Consider the following 16050-nt stretch of genomic DNA (forward strand, 5'->3'; position numbering starts at 1 on the left):
GTTGTCCTTAAGCTCCTTTTGCTCAAGGCTTGAGCTCTACCACTTGAGCTATAGCACTATGTCTGGCTTTCTTTTTTTTTTGATGGTGGTTAATTGGAGATAAGACTCTCACAGACTTTCCTGCCTCGGCTGGATTCAAATCATGATCCTCAGATCTCAGCTTCCTGAGTAGCTAGGATGACAGGTGTGAGGTACCAGTGCCCAGTCTGTTACTTTACTTAAAAAAAAAATAGAAAATAAGCAATAGGAGGACTTATATGTACTATTACATCAAGCATAATATTTTCTGTTTTTACATGTTTTAAATTATCTTTAAGTCATTGCCCAAAGAGGTTTCCATTTGCGTAATATTTCCAAATCCATAAAGAGTGTAATCGCCCTAGTCCAAGGTATTAGCTGGCAATTGAAAAAAGAAAATCCCACTTTCAAATACAAGAATGACTTGAAACCCACTCCACCGGATGAGATAACACACACAGCTCATCTACACTGCAAAGCAGTGACACCGGTCCACCCATCCAGAAAGCAGTCATTTTTCCATGCCGGGCGGACCCAGCTGCATAGGATATACGGTCATAGGAATATCCCTTTCTCAGGGAACTAGGCTTGTCCTACCTACAGGGAAGGATAAACCCCACATCTGGAGCCAAGGGAAGGTGGCCAGCCATGTCTGGACAGAGGTTCTCTGCTGCTCTTGGACAGCAGCAATAAGCTTGCCCGGGCATTTTCTGCATAGGAGTTGTGTCATGGGCTACCCAGTAACGTCTGTTTGGTACAGGTTCAGGCCACTGGTTCTCTCTGGGGGTGAGTATACACCTGGAGGCCCTCACAAGGAATATTCTCGTGTTCTACAGAGCGTGATAGGAAGCCTGGGCCGTGGCTCCCTCAAGTTCTTTTATTTGAATAGATTCTCAGATTTTCACACACACACACACACACACACACACACACACACACACACACCTGTGATACGGCCTCTCTGCATCTTGCGTAGATACAGAAACTAAAGCTAGAGGTTTAGGGGTGCTGCCTTTGGACTTAGAGGTAAAAGCTCCATGAAATCATGACTTTCCTTGCGCTTGATAATCATAATTATTTAATTTTATTATTTTTATATTATTTTATTATTATTATGATCCTCTAATGCAAGCCTCTGTGGGAAATTAGGAACTTTCCTTGAGGAAGATGGGCTGGGGCTGGAACTAAGTTCTAACCCCCCCTTAGTCTTCAATCTTGTGTTTGGGGGTCATTTGAATGTAAGTCATCTTCAGGATTCTCTGAGTAAATGCAGAAGGAAGACTTCTTTTTGCTTCATCTCAAACCACTTTACTGGCCATTCAAATGACAGAGTTGAAAAAAGGGAATTACCTTTTTTTTTTCTTGCTGGTATGAAGCATCTTTAAAGGCAATGGGAAATTCAACCCCATGGGGGGAGAGGGGTACTGAACTTGCCTCCACTGATTCTGCTTTTCTCACATAGTTTGAGTCAGGAAATCTCACCTATTTTTCTTTACCATCTTCCCTGTCTCATTGCAAAAAAAAAAAAAGTAGGGGTCTGTTGGGGTTCTGGACACCCCCTTTCTCCCCCCACGGGGAGAATGGTAACCACAAACTCTATGAAAGAGCACCCAGCCTGGCCCTCCGCCAGCGGAAGGCCAAAGGCGTGCTCACATGGGCAAACGCTAAGTTGAGGACGGGTTGCTGAAGCTTCCCCTCCCCCCAGTTCCCCCCACATGTTACCGAGGGCGGAGGCGAAAGGAAGGCATCAGGGACACGCTGCGGTGGTGAAAAGCGTCTCAAAGACTTTAATATGGAAGGGCACTTATATAGAAGTAATGGCGGGAAAGAAAGGGGGCTGGCCAAAGGGTCAGTCATAGGCTAGGGGTCACGTTCATCAAGTGACATCACGAAACTTCCCTTTGTGGGCGGGACAATCCCATCATGGTGGCACACACGTGTTCACCTCCCAAGGGGTAGAGGTCAAAAGGTGGGAGGGGCTTCTATTGTCCCAAGGCTGGTGGAAGGGCAGTCTTTCCCAGGCCATAATAATCCCCAACAGGGGTCCCATTGGAGTCCTTGACCTCTGACACTGAACATTCTGGGGTGGAGGAGTCGCTGGTGGCAGAGGGCTTCAGGTCTGTGGAGCTCTGTGTTCTTACCAAAGTAAGGGGTTTAACACCAACTGTCACCCCTTTCTTGTTGCTTTTCAAAGCTTCTTACTTTCTCAACATCAAAGCCATAACCCCTTGCTGTTAAAGTTCCCGAAAGGGCTTAATGGCTTCTCTAAAAAGAAAAAAAAAAATAGTGTTAACTAGATTGTCCATGTTATTTTGCTCCAAAATGTGAATTTGGTATGTAGAACTTGACTTGTAAAATGACAAAAGCAAAGTTTCAGAAACAACTATCCAAGCTATTTCCATTAAAGTACTTTTCCTTTCTCCATCTCCTGTCCCCTCCCCTTTCCTCCCTTCCCCTCCTCTTCCCTCTCCCCTCCCTCCCTTCTTCCTTCCTCTCTCCTCTTTCTATCCTTTTCTCTCTTCTTCCCCCTCTCTCTGTCAAGTTTCAAATAGACCTTTTTCTTGTTTTTCTTGAAATGAGAACATTAACAGGGACCATATGAAAGTTTCTTCCAGTCAAGACTTTCCCCGTATTCTTGACCTGAGGAAAATGGTTAATTTCCAGGAGTAGCCCTAGAGTGTCCGTATGATACTGAACATGGTACTGTAAGCAGTGCGGCCTATGTTTATAGTTTTCTTTTAAATGACAGCCGTCGTTTTGAGAAAAATATCCCAGAAGTAGTCAGGGCAGTTCTTCCATGACACAGTACAGATGGGGGAATGTTTTTCAAGTTTATAGATACATCAGTGATCCAAGGACTTGGAAGAAGGCCACAGGGGTTTATAGACAGTCTAGGGGGACCTAGCCTACCTAGCGGGGACCTCAGTGGGAGGAGGGCAGGGGAGAGGCTCCCCCCAGAGCTGTGGACAGGAAATCATGGCTAGAGACTCACACCTTTATTTATCTAGAATCAGTTGTGCTGGAGAACTATCCTAACAGCCATCTTAAATGCTCAGCAACAGAGTACAGATGGGGGGGAGGGGGGAAGGGGGTTAGCAAGGTTGCTGTGCCACCAAACCACTGTTTATTTGTTGAGGTTTAAACAAGAAAAGGTTTGAGGTTAATTTCAACTTCCTATTTTACCAGGTCTTAAAATTGAATAGAAAGCTATTTTGTCATGGTTGCATGTTTATGCAAGTCAAGGCACTATCATTAATTTCAACAGTCAAGTTTAAAGATCCTTTTATATTCCTTTTAAAGCAAGAGGCAGGGAAGACTCTAGAAAGCGGAGGGTACCAATGCCTACTTGCTTATACTTCCCACTTAGCAGCTAGCGCTGAGCAGCCCACGCGAGTGATTTTAAGAATGTCGAGTATGATTTACCCAATGTGATTGAACTATAGTGAAGGCGGGGTAGCTCTTTCTTCGCTGAAGAGTTAAGGAGGGAACGACAGATGTTTGCCCTGTCATCCCGGATATACTCCGGGTCCGTGTGGTTGTTGTTGTGAGTACTGGTTGCTATAAACATCTAACCATAAGGTTTCACTCTTTCATTGGACTCATCGTGATGTATTTTGGCATGGCCTAGGCTTTTGGTATACATCATTCTCTTCTCACAACCATCATAGTATGCTTTGTAGACAAGGAACTTGAACCCCATATGTTAAAAGCTGCCCACAGTCGCCAACCTCTTAAGTGGAGAACTTGGATGAGATAGACCTTTCTGGAAGCCTAGCCAGGGCTGTAGGGGTAGAAGACCCCGCTGAGCCTGCACTCTCGACTCGTTAGCTCCAGGGTTGATCAGTGTTCAGCAGAATCCCAATTGGCAGAGGAGATGCGGGAGAGGTATGGAGGTAGACACTCGTGGTTCAGCCCTGGATTGAATGTTGTGACTAGATGCTGGTCATAATGACTGTCCTCTGTGGTGGGTGCCTGAATGGACAGACTTGGTTTTGGTACATGTACATTTATCTTTAGCGATAGGAGAAAAGAAACCTCAGAATAATGAACCTCTGAGCATACAGAAGAGGAAGCGGGTGAGTGGGCGAAGGCCCCTGGACACTTTGCTTCCCTTATTGGGGCCACTGCCGCCAAGAGACAAGAGGAGTCTCAGCTGGGCACTGGTGGCTCACGCCTATAATCCTAGCTACTCAGGAGTCTGAGATATGAGGATCACAGTCTTAAGCCCTCAGGCAGAAAGAAGGTCTGTGAGACTTCCATCTCCAATTAATTACCCCCCCCCAAAAAAAAGCCGGAAATGAGCTAGAGCTCAAGTGAGAGGGTGCCAACTTTAAGGAAAAACCATAAAAGCTTAGGGATAGCACCCAGGTCCTGAGTTCAAGCCTCAGGATTAGCACAAAATGAGAGGAGGCAGAGGAGAGGGAGACCAGAGTCTCTCTTTTGTTGATTAGCCCCCAAAATGACTTTCCTATTCAAACTCAGGCAACACCTACCAGCCAGTGGGAACGTGGGTGCCTCCCATTCCTAGTGGCCAAGGAGCCAGGAGCCAAGAGGGACTCTGAGATACCAAATGATCTCTTACAGTTGGGGACCAAAAGTCCAACATCAAGTAGGGAGGGCCCATTCCCCAAAACTGCTCAAGGGGAGGACCTCCTTTGCCCCTTCTAACCGTTGCTGGTGCCGGATTTCCTTGGCTCATGGCCTCGTCGCTCCAGGCCCTTCTCTCTTGACACTTTCTCCTCTGCTGGAGAGAGGGATGGAGAGCCAATCCCTGCGGGTTTCCACCTGGCATTCTGGTTGCTGGCATCTCTGTCTGTCATTGGCTGGTCCTTAGTGTCATGGGACTTACATTTCCCAACCAGGAAGATGCATAACCTTTTTTTTTTTTTTAAATATTTTTTGTCTAAGCAAGGGTTGTTATTTCTCAATATTTTCTGGAGCACATGATGGAGAGGGGCCCTAATAATGATTGAAAAAAGAAATTTTCCCCTGAGCAATTCTGGATCTCTCTCTCTCTCTCTCTCTCTCTCTCTCTCTCACACACACACACACACACACACACACACACACAGACACACACACAAAACGGAGGCCTGACTGCCTCTAGTCCCAGTCTCCAAAAGCCCATGATGACACAGAAGAGCCAATTAGCAGAGGAACAGAAAATGGCACGAAGGCCAAAAGCCAGCCAGTTGGGACGGACTCAAGAATTTGACCTCGCGGACAGAGCTAGACATATCACTGTTGTTTTGAAGCAAGCTCCCTTTTTTAACAGGAGGCTTTATTGCCAGGCACCGCTGGCCAGGCCTAGCCTTTCAAAACGATGAGGTTTTACTTTGCGGATCTCATGATCCCAAACTGAGAAATCCACCTGGACATCACTTTTTCAAATGTAGGTATTTACAAGGGAACTTTGAATGTACCCACAGTTTGCCAAAAGTTGGTACCTAGAGAAGAACAAACACTCTCCTCTGAGAGGAAACAGGGGTCTAGTTACAAACCTCCCTCTCCAAACGATGTTGGTTTTTATTCATTTGCATCCTTGTTCCTCCCACTGTGGAACGCAGAGGCAGATTCACTCTGATTTTGGTTATTGGGGGGATTCTTTGGGGATTTTAAGTTACACCAAGAGATGGCCCCTTAGGACACTCCAGTGCGCCTGACTTGCAAAGGACGCGAACTTCAGCAAAGGGCGCCTATGTAGATCACATTTTTACATGGCTGTTTTTGAAGACTTAGCTTTTCTTGCCTCCTTTTTTCTTTTCTTTTTTTTTGTTGTTGTTTTAATTAAACAACTCTTTTCAAAGCAGTAGAGCAGCCCAATTGTTATAGAGATTAAAGATACCAATTGCAAAATGTCTGTAAATAAAATCTTCACTGTCAACCCAGTTTCTTTCCACAGACCTTTCTTTCTGGCAGGACATGATTATATTTTGATGCCGAAGAGATTCAGTTACCAACTAAAGCAAATAAAACAAAATAGGGATTAAAAGAAATAGAACTCACCTTAAAAACAAACATTGGTCAATCATGTTTATTTTTTACTTCTCTGTGCACTTCTGAGGAGAGAGAGAGAGAGAGGAATTTACCACTTTATATTCAGTTGATTTCTGATTAGTAAGCTATGAAAAACCATCAGGATGAAGGCTGCCCAGGCTCTGCCCTGGCTCTCCTAAGGAGTATGAAACAGAATATTTACTGTCTAAAGATTCCTAAGAGCAAATAGAATCATGGCACCAAATGCCAGAAGGATCTCTGGGTAGGCAGGGCAGGGCAGAAGGTAGCCATTTTCCCCAGGCACAAGCTGAGAGGCCTCATAGTTTTCAAACACAGTCATTGGCAGTATAATCTCATCTTCCAGTTGTGATGTCTGCAGATTATGTCACAGTAGTTACATCCCTTTTAGACTGTTGATTCCTCTTCTTCTTTTAAAAAGCATACTTTTATTAGCACATGTTAATTGTATCAACTGGCTTTATTGTGACATTTCCATAGATACATATAATCTCCTTCCATCCACAGGGCCCCATTATTGCCGTCTTTGTTCTAGCTTTCTTTTCTGTGACTTTTTTTCTTATTAATCTTTTCTATTGTTATTTCTTATCTCCCTTTCAACAACTGAATGAGTTTTATTATCCTATTTTTATACGTGGGTATGACGTATTTTGATCATATTTAACCTCCCTCCCCTCCCTCATCTTCCCCTTCTTAAACTGGGTTTCCTGCTTTTCTTCCTGGAAAAATCTGAGGGACAAAAGAATCTGTGCATCTTGTGTCACCTAATAGCTAGGCAGCAACGTGAAACCTGAGCTTAAAAGCACAAAAGCAACTGAATGATGCGCATTTCAATATGCCACAATTCTTCCACAGTCTGAATTAGGTCCACGAGTGCACCTAGGAAGCTTTGTGTAACAAGCCTCAGGTCACCATACCCACCAGGCAGATCCTTGTAAAAGTGTGGAGGAGGCTGTGTTAGCATCCTTCTTCAGCTCTGGAGTTTGGTTGTGACACCACTAATAGAAAAAGCAGAGCCTCTCCAGGGAAGGTCTGTGGACTGGTGTGACCTCCAGTGACCGTGGGTCACGGGTCAGGACAGTCTCTCCGCTTATAAGTGGCCCGTCCACCCAATGGAAGAGGGCCTCTGTGCCCCGTAAGTCTTTTGTGTTCAGCCTGAGTCATCCCAAGGCCAAATCCAAGATCCAGAAAGCACGTGCGCTGCCAGTTCCTTCTTGCATCATCTGACAGCTGTTTGGGGAGTTTTAAAAGAACATCTTTAGCGAAAAAGGGAGGAAGAAATCATGTGCCTAGAGACTGCACTTCTTGGAGTTGCCGGTCCTACGAGGGGAGCGAACATGGTTGTTTTATGAAGTCTCCTGGGGCGATTGCTCGGCGGTGGCCACTCTCGCTCCATTAGTGCATCTCTCCGCACATATCAGATGGCAAATTATATGATGATAAAGTTATTAAAATATCTGTAAAAGTCAGCACAGGCTCAAGGGCTTGACTCGGCCTTTCTGCCCACTAAGTGGTTCGTGTCCATCGCTCATCTCTAGGTCTGTTCGTCCTCATCTGTACTCTGCCGTAAATTGCCTATTATATGTAACAACTGAAATGCCTGAATTTCAAGACACATTCCTATTCAGTGTCCGCCCCCCTCCCCCCCCCCCAGCAACGCTAGTGCCTTAAGAACGAACTCGGAAATCTCCCGAGAAGTGTGAAGATTCCTCCCCACCACCACTGCCACACTTTGATTTCACTTCAGTATATGTTCATGATTGTGTCTGGAGCAGATGAGTGTGACAGACAGGGAGACTGCTGAGTTCGCACATTTACTGAAGGCATTCCTAAAAGCAATACGAGCTAACAGTGATGATAGCATGCGTGGAGGCCCGTAGAGTTCCCGTCGCCATTCACCCCTAGGTGCACATCCTAGCTGGGGACCACGGTATCTGCCTGTGCCATCTGCAAATGACTTGGCACAGATTTCTTCTCCTGTGAGTCCCAGACCTTTGTCTATTGCACAAGTGATTCGCCAGGCAGCCTTAAACACCAACTTTCCATCATTCTGAATACTATAATTCCTGGGAAATATGGTCCCCTCTGACATCTTCAAGGAAATCTATCACCTCTGATGACAAGACAGTTCTAGGGGAAGGGTGAGATGTTTGCTGTGTGGTCCAGCCATGAGAGGCTCTGAGCCATCACCAGATGCTGCCAAATGAGAGAAGCCATTGCCCAGACGTGGATCTGTTTAATTTAATATGATTTTTTTCCTACAAATTACAAAGCATGACTTCAAAATTGAATTTGTGCAAAATAACGGATGGCCAATTCAGGTGGAAGGGAAGGGAAATCTTGTTATTCCAAGTCCAGAATCTCTTCCCGATTTCCTCATTTGATTCTTTCACGCCTTGGGGGAAAGGGGGGAGGGAGGATGCATTAGCCAGTGTATAAGGAATTTCGCTTATGTTCAAACCTTCTCGCTAGCCTTTCAGAGGAGGAGAATGTCCAGGCAGAATGCCAGGCCTTCGCCAGCTACCCCACCAGTCAGAAATCGAGCTTTTCTTCTCATTTTTTCCATCATAAGGCACTCATAATAAACATTGGGAGCCCACACAATACATTTCCCACAACTAAATGCAGATCTATATACAAACCTAAGATCTTGGGGGGAGATCTGGCTTTTGGAATACAAACCCTGCACTATCCACTTCCTGGTCTTGCAAGAAGCACTTATAACCTCTGTGTCACTGTCCCCATCTGTAAAATGGGCATAACAGCAATAATATAATAGCCAACTTACCAGACAGCTGTGCAGGCTCATGAGTGAACATGCCCAACACATAGTAGATGTCGCATGGATTGAGTGTCACCGCCGTACACAGCTTCCCCTGAGTTATAGATGGTCAGCTATTTCACTTGGAGTTGGGTGTACTTTACAGACTTGATGGTTGGTGTCACTCTTGTCACTGCATAGCTGTGGTTGTACTCGCTGTCACCCGGGTGGGTGGCTAGGGTGTTTCATTCACGCGGCGGCCTTGCCAGCCCCACAGGGGGTCTGTGACAGACATGACGACCCTGTTCCCTCTGCCATCCTCAGGAATGACTGTGGGGGGGGGGGGGCCCAGGGCTGAAGGCTGGAATAAGGGCGGTGGTGGCTGTCATGGAATTTCCTTGAATAAACTCAAATAGGAGAAGTCCTCACCACTGTGGCACAGGACCACGTGGGACCTTACACCAATTGCTCAAAAGTCGCCTCCTTTTCCTCCTACCTGTGACATCAGCAGGGGCACAGAGACCTCCATGATCTGCCCGGTGCAGACTGGGCTCTGAAGGCCAGGTCTTTAGGCTCCCAGCCCAGTGTCCTTCCCATGTGTCATGTGAGTCTCTGTTGTTGGTACAGCTAGTTCACAGGCTGGACATCTAGCCTTGCTCGGCCTGTCTCTAGACCTATACTTGGTTCCCAACGCAATGACCGCTCCCCCTGGTGAGATCCAGTATCCTAGGCTGCTTTCAGGTCTCTCAGTTTTACTTTCTGAATGTTGAATTTCATGCTTACAGGAACAGGGATTCTTTTTTTTTTTTTTTAAATGAGCAAAGGAGGAAGCCCTTCTCCAAGCCACCCTCCCTCCTGCTCTGCCCCGCCCCACCGAGTGCTGGCAGCCCTGCTCTCTGGGGCGGGGGAGGGGACCGACAGCTGCAGCTGGGCTGGTAGGTCACTTCCTGGCCACAGGGCCCACGTGGGCAACGGTCAGCAAGGAACCCTGACCCATTCCCTGACTTGCATGAATCGGACACATTCAGCCAGTGTGCACGGTGACCCTCTGTGGTGGTTTGTAATGAACCATCTACAAAAGGATTTCTTTGAACCAAGTTTCACCTTCCTGTGTGATTTTGAGTAAATAGCTCCCTCCCCGTTCCGCCCACAGGCCCAGCCCTTTAAGTCTGCGGTGGCTGTGGCTTGGGCAGTTGAGCCAGAAGAAGGACAGCAAACAGGTGTAGGAGTGTGACCGAGTCCCGTCCAGGAGTCGCAGCTGTGGGAAGGCTGGCAGGCTGAGGCCGGGAGGGGTAGAGGCGGCGGGTGCCCAGTGACCGCGACAAGACACCAATGCCAAATCCATGCCGTTTGCCCCCGAAAAGAGTTCACGGCAATGGGCGCAAGTGAGCCCGGGTCAGAACAAAGGTCCCTGTGACAGCTTTACCGAGGTGACGACCCCGTTCTCCTCGCTCCTCAAACGAACCCCGCTAAGTAGGCCACCCGCATGGCTGGCTAGCCGATGGCCTGCATTCATGGATATGCTGGGAAATGTGTTTGTTTTCTTTTGTTTTGTCTCAAAACAAATAGAAGCCACCAGAATCCTGGCATTTCCTGGTGGTCAGAATTCTCTGCCCAGTTCTTAGGGTGACGTCGAAGCTAGGGCCACTTTGAACGTAGAACCTCCGGGGGTATACGTGGACCCTAGGAAGCTAGACCTTCCAGAGATGGCCAGCCCTCTTCCAAAATAGATGATGGCAAGTGACTGGCCTCTCGTCAAGTGCTCGGCCTTCTTCCCCATCCTCCCAGGACTGAACAGCTTCGTAGTTTGGGGAAGCAGCAGTGTGAACCGTCCTGAGACGTCCCTTCCAAACAGCACTTAGGCAAAAGAGGGGCGGTCGGAACAAGACAGGGCAAACCCCAGTGTGCCTCTGTGTACGGCTCCACCCAGTTTCTCATCTTTATACTATTCTTCTTTAAAAAAAAAAAAGGTCTCAAATAACCCAAACAGGCAAGGTCTGATCTGTAGACAGTCTGCAGGCACCTGCCCAAGAAGCTGCCGGTCCACTGGTCCATCCTCCTCTGATTTATGTTGTGTGTGTTAAGCCTTAAATTGTTGAGTCTCTGGCTGGCTGCAGTGGTATTACTGCAGGGCTGGTGCATGTTTTCAGCTCCCAGAGCTGGCTCCGCTTCTGGAGGTGTTGGCCTCGGATCAAGTCCAATCTCACACCTGTCTGGGACAATGAGGGCCTTGTTAGAGGCATCTCCAGTCGAGGCGGCTCAGCCTGCTTTATTTTTCATATTCAGAACCAGGAGGAAGGAGGGGTCTGGGAGAAAGAGGAACAGCTGAAACGAGGGCAAGAAGACTTGGGAAATGCTGGAGTCATCTGATTCTTGAAGCTTTTCTTTTTCTCCAGTCCTCTCCTCTGTGTCTGCCCTGCCCCGCCCCCCCCAAGATTTTTATAAGCTTTTCCTTATTTTTTTGGCAATCAGAAACAAGCAATGTCAACAGTAGCTCTCTTATGACGGAGATTGTCCGCCTGCACCAGAGCCTAGAGAAATTTGTCAGATAATGAATCGATAGCTATCCTGGGCTCCAGGAGGAGTTGGAAAAGCAGGGTAAGGAAAGGCTCAAGATCCCTAGACAGCCTAACTTGAGCCCAGTCCCAGGATGGGTGTATCCTCTCCAGATTCCCTCCACTTCTCTCTCCCAACTCAGCAGTAATAGGCACCATTCGCAGAGGTGGTCTTTCTCCCCAGCTCTGTATGATTCACCAGTGAGATGGCCACTTGTTCTGTCTCAGGAGTTGGGGCTTCTGTCCTAGGTAATCCATAGAAGCAGGGGTGGCCACCACACACCCTCTGCAAATCCTGCCGACACCAGAGGCCGCCGCTAGGAAGAACTTCCAGGCCCAGGAGGGGGGCCTTGCCTACTCCGAAGGATCAGTATTCAGTCCGGAGCCTGAAGTGACTCATTCATAGAATCCCAGGATTGGAGGCCTGAAGGTCATCATCAGGAAAATGTCCCCGGAGTTCTCAACCTATCCTTTCCTGGAGAACCACACCCTGGAAAGCCCACAAGCCCATGTGGCCGCCATGTTTCAGTGACATGAGCAGCTCAGTGAATCCCCCAGTGCCAATTCCGGTATGGGAGCCGCTTACCTGATACCCACGAGCTTTTTGCTCCATGATTGTGAGACTGCAAGCAGATCTCTGCCCATCTAGAAAGTTCCTTCCTGAAATCCTAACCACCTCCTCCTCGGCCCTGCCATTTTTTGAGCCCATTCCACCAGCCCTATGTCCATGTGGCCATCTTTCCATATCTCAACCGAGACAGACTGACTCTTCTTCTCAACTCCCAGTCATGTCTGGCAGCCTGACTCACTCGGATGTCTCCCCATCCTGGGCCCTCCATCTCCATCAGTACCAGAGAGGTGATGGGTTTGAGTTCCCCAGCTGGCCTGGGTGGGAGTACTCTCTGTGCTGACATACCACCGCAGCTTAAGATGGTGCCGATGCTCAGACAAGGCAGCCCGGCCCTCCTTTCCCCGCTGCAGAGCACATCCCGCCTCTGAACACAGCACGTCAGGAGAGAGAGCCAGCTGAACCAGAAGCTTCTATGCAGATCCTCAAAAATCAAGCCTTGATCTGATGATCTCCAGGGAAAGGGGCCAGTGAGCCTTGTTGCTTATTACAGGATGACAGGTCAAAGCAGCCTTTGTAGGTATAAAAGCCTAATTTCAAAATTTCCTGTCATAAATCATTTCCAGAGCACTAACTCCTAAGTTGGGCCGGTGCTTCCTACTACCCCTATTTGGCCCAGCTGGGAAGCTGATGTTACAACCTCACCCGCCCCCTCTCCCCTGTTTTGTGGTGACAAAGGAGGGGCAGGGCAAAAAGTCCTCCTTGACTTCCTGGCCTCATGACTTTCTACAACCTTCCACAAAGACAAACACCCTCCCCTTTCCTGGTATGGGTCCTTGTGCCATTCCTGGCTGCAGGACAGATTCTTCTGTCTTCCTTCCTCCTCCTCACCTGAGGCTATCTCCCAAATACCTGGACCTGGTTTACACTTCAAGACCCCAAGGGAAGACTATCCGATTTATCCACTGCTTCCTTGAAATCCCAGTTCCTGGACTCGGCGTGAATTCCTGGGTGCCAGCCTTCATCCTGATTCTCTGAAAGCATTCTCAGATCTTTCCAGAACTTCGCAATGCCATCCGTCCAACTCCCTGTTTATCTTACAGTCCTTCCTCCCCCCTTCTCTTCCCAGGCTGACCCATTCGTGGGTCTGGGGACTTTAGGTTCCACTCCCACTCTCTTGATGGATTCAGTTGATGTTTCACAATCAACCAGAGAAGCCGGTGAGCTTTCCTCCTTCCTCTCCCTGCCATTTTCCTTCTTAGGATCATGTCAAGGGTTCTGCTGGGCAATGAAGGATTATTGCCATCTAGCTTTGTCACCCATGGCTGCCTGTCTGTGGTCACACACACACCCCCTCGACCCCCCAAGATCACCTCCCATCCCTGTTTTTTTAGTAGCTTTGTCTCCTCCTCTTCTTGGGTTCCTTACAGGGTCTTTATTCAAATCCAGGTGAAAATGCTTTGGGAAGCGCTGTTAAGATTGACTCCCATGTTTTTTTTCTTTCTTTTATTATTTTTTAAAATTATTTTTAAAGAAGACAGGAAGTCCTTGGTTTTCTACCTTGTGCATTTCCAAAGAAGTTGGTTCCTGAGCTGGAAGATGCCTTCTCACTGGATTTTTTTTTTCAGGGTAGTACACAATGAAAAAAAAAAAATAACCCAATGAGGAAGATAGTCAGTGAATACAAAGGGAGATGTTATAATGGGTTTTTGTTGGTACTTGCTTTTTCTTGTTGAAAAACAGAGCAAAGACCCTGAGGTGCTGAGGTGCGGACAGAAGAGTGATGTTATCAGCCCACAGAAATTCTGCCTGGAGTCCAGTGGCAGGCAGGCAGGATCCAGAACTCCAAACCACCACGGCAACGGGTCCTGCTCAGTACAAACGGTGCTTTTAGTCTTTCATAAACAGCCTGTGCCCCAGGGCTCAAATCCTTCAAAAGTTTGCCTAGGTAATTGCGTTTCTTTGCTGTCTGGCATGTGCTCTTCTGTCTAAACTGGAGCTTCAGACAGCCAGGCCAAAGCTTGTGAGACTGAGGGAGAATGAGCCCCTGAATTTAATCCACTTGAACGACAGACTAATACAAGGGCAGCTAACTCATTATTTTAAGTGATGTGAACAGAGAAAAAAAAAAAGTACAGCACTTTCCATAAAAGGGTTTAAAAATTCAGCACGTTGGAACATTTGGCAGTTTAAGGCCATTTGAAGAAAAAGACGGCAAGCAAGGTGACAGTGTGACGATTCCTACTGCTCTCTCCCTGTCTCGGGAAAGCTGGCTCCTCCTCCACAACCGCCCCTGAAACACAGAACCCCAGAACAAAAGCCTCTCCCTTCTTACTTTTGGGTTCATCATGAATTTACAACAGACACCAGCTTTCACTTGCCATCTTGAGTTGCCTGGGCATAGTATCGAGGTACAAAGGAGATAAACCAACAGAAGAGGGAATTCGGAGTCAGCCCATGCAGCTCAGTCCTCCAGACCTAGATGCAGAAAAGAAGCTACTCCTTCCCAGCCAGCGCCTGAGCTGCCAGAACGCCTAGCTATGACTTCTCAAATCGTGTGAGGTTTAAGTCAGTCTTTCTACTGACGGTCTATGGTAACTAGAATGGAGAGGTGTGTGGTTTCTGATTGTCATGGGGAAGTGACTATCTCCTACAAAAAGTCACTAGACAAGCTCACTGGCTTCTCTAGTTGGTTGTGAAACATCAACTGAATCCATCAAGAGAGTGGGAGTGCAACCTAAAGTCCCCAGACCCACGAATGAATGGGTCAGCCTGGGAAGAAGAGGGAGGGGGGGAGGGGAAACCCCTTCAATTCTCTGCACCTCAGCCTTCGCTTCTCCGGGACGAGGCTCGCACAGACAGCCTCTGGGGTTGTTTCCTGCTCTGTGGCTCCCTGAGACTTTGGGCTGAGACCTCAGAAACGAGAGGGGCGATGTGCATCATTATCTAGTTACGAGTGACTCACGCCTGGAGAGCCGGGGAGAGGCGAGTGCCGGCCTGTGCCTTCCCAGGCAGGGAGGGAGGCTGGCGGTCAGCTCCGAGGGGATCTGCTTGGTCCGTGGACACCTGCGACACACCCAGGGTCCTACGTCAGCTCTGAGCATGGGTGCCAGGCACCAGACTGAGGACGCAGTGGTCCCGAACCCCGGCACCGGGGGGGGGGGAGGCAGAGTTCTCCCTGGACACCCCGTTCTCTTCTCACAAGGGCCAGACAAGGTGCGGTCCACACATCGTATCGTCTTACACCCCACAACCTGTGGGCCTCTCCCGAGACCACAGTGCTGCGTGGTGTCTCCGTCTCACGCCTTGTGCCTTGTCGTTGTGGTTGGAGTGGTGGGAAACCGCTTGGGCAGTGTGGTCCGCCTGGAGCCAAGTTTCTCTCAGTACTCCGGGGCGCGCCTGACCTTTGGGGCTGGGCACCATCGAATATTGAGCCATAGTCCCTAGTTTTCCATTCACTCCATGTTACTCTTCCTCCCCGATTCTCATCAAAACAGCCAGCGAGTTCTCCAGCTTGTGCTAAGAATCCCTCGGAAGAGAAATCACCCTTGCGAGGTTTACTCTGGTATGCCTCGATCCGGGGCCACCACAAGGCTTTAGGCAACACACACAGGGTCTCTGTGCCTAAAACAAATGCATTTTTTTGGGGGGGTGGGGTAATCTAGAATTCAACTTCGACTTCTTCCAGCACCTCTGTTCCCCCAGAGGCTATCCGTGTGGTTGAGCAACAGTTTAGTAATGGCCTCCTGTCTCAATCTCGACTCATTTCTTTTAAAATTCTCCCATGTTAGCCCAAGTCACTAAAAACCTCTTGTTTCTGTGAGAAAGGCTGGCTTGACCTTGTAAATCAAAGCACTCTCTGGAGGGAGATTTCCCACCGCCGGCTCGGTATCATCTTCCTCAGGGTGACCTCATCTGCTCAAGTAGGAAGGTTGGGTTTGAAATGCCGTTTACTTTCTCTAAGTCAGTAAGTGAAGCCGTGGATCTTTAGCTCATCAGAGGGCTGCTTCGCACCAGGAGTTTTTCTGCATGTGTATGTCACGATTTAGGAGAATCCCAGTAGATTCCCGTGTGCCTTTCTGAATCAGAGTGCGGGGTGGTATTCCTCTGTACGTGGAGATGGCCCCCAGAGG

At 48.2% G+C, this 16050-nt stretch overlaps 1 protein-coding gene across 4 annotated transcripts in view; it reads left to right on the forward strand.

Annotated features, from left to right (window-relative positions):
* Runx1 (RUNX family transcription factor 1) overlaps positions 1 to 16050 on the forward strand; it is a 217008-nt gene that overhangs the window by 180343 nt on the left and 20615 nt on the right. The gene's annotated exons all lie outside the window — the stretch shown is intronic.

The sequence above is a fragment of the Perognathus longimembris genome, chromosome 5 (assembly GCF_023159225.1).
Source record: "Perognathus longimembris pacificus isolate PPM17 chromosome 5, ASM2315922v1, whole genome shotgun sequence".
NCBI classification, from domain to species: domain Eukaryota; kingdom Metazoa; phylum Chordata; class Mammalia; order Rodentia; family Heteromyidae; genus Perognathus; species Perognathus longimembris.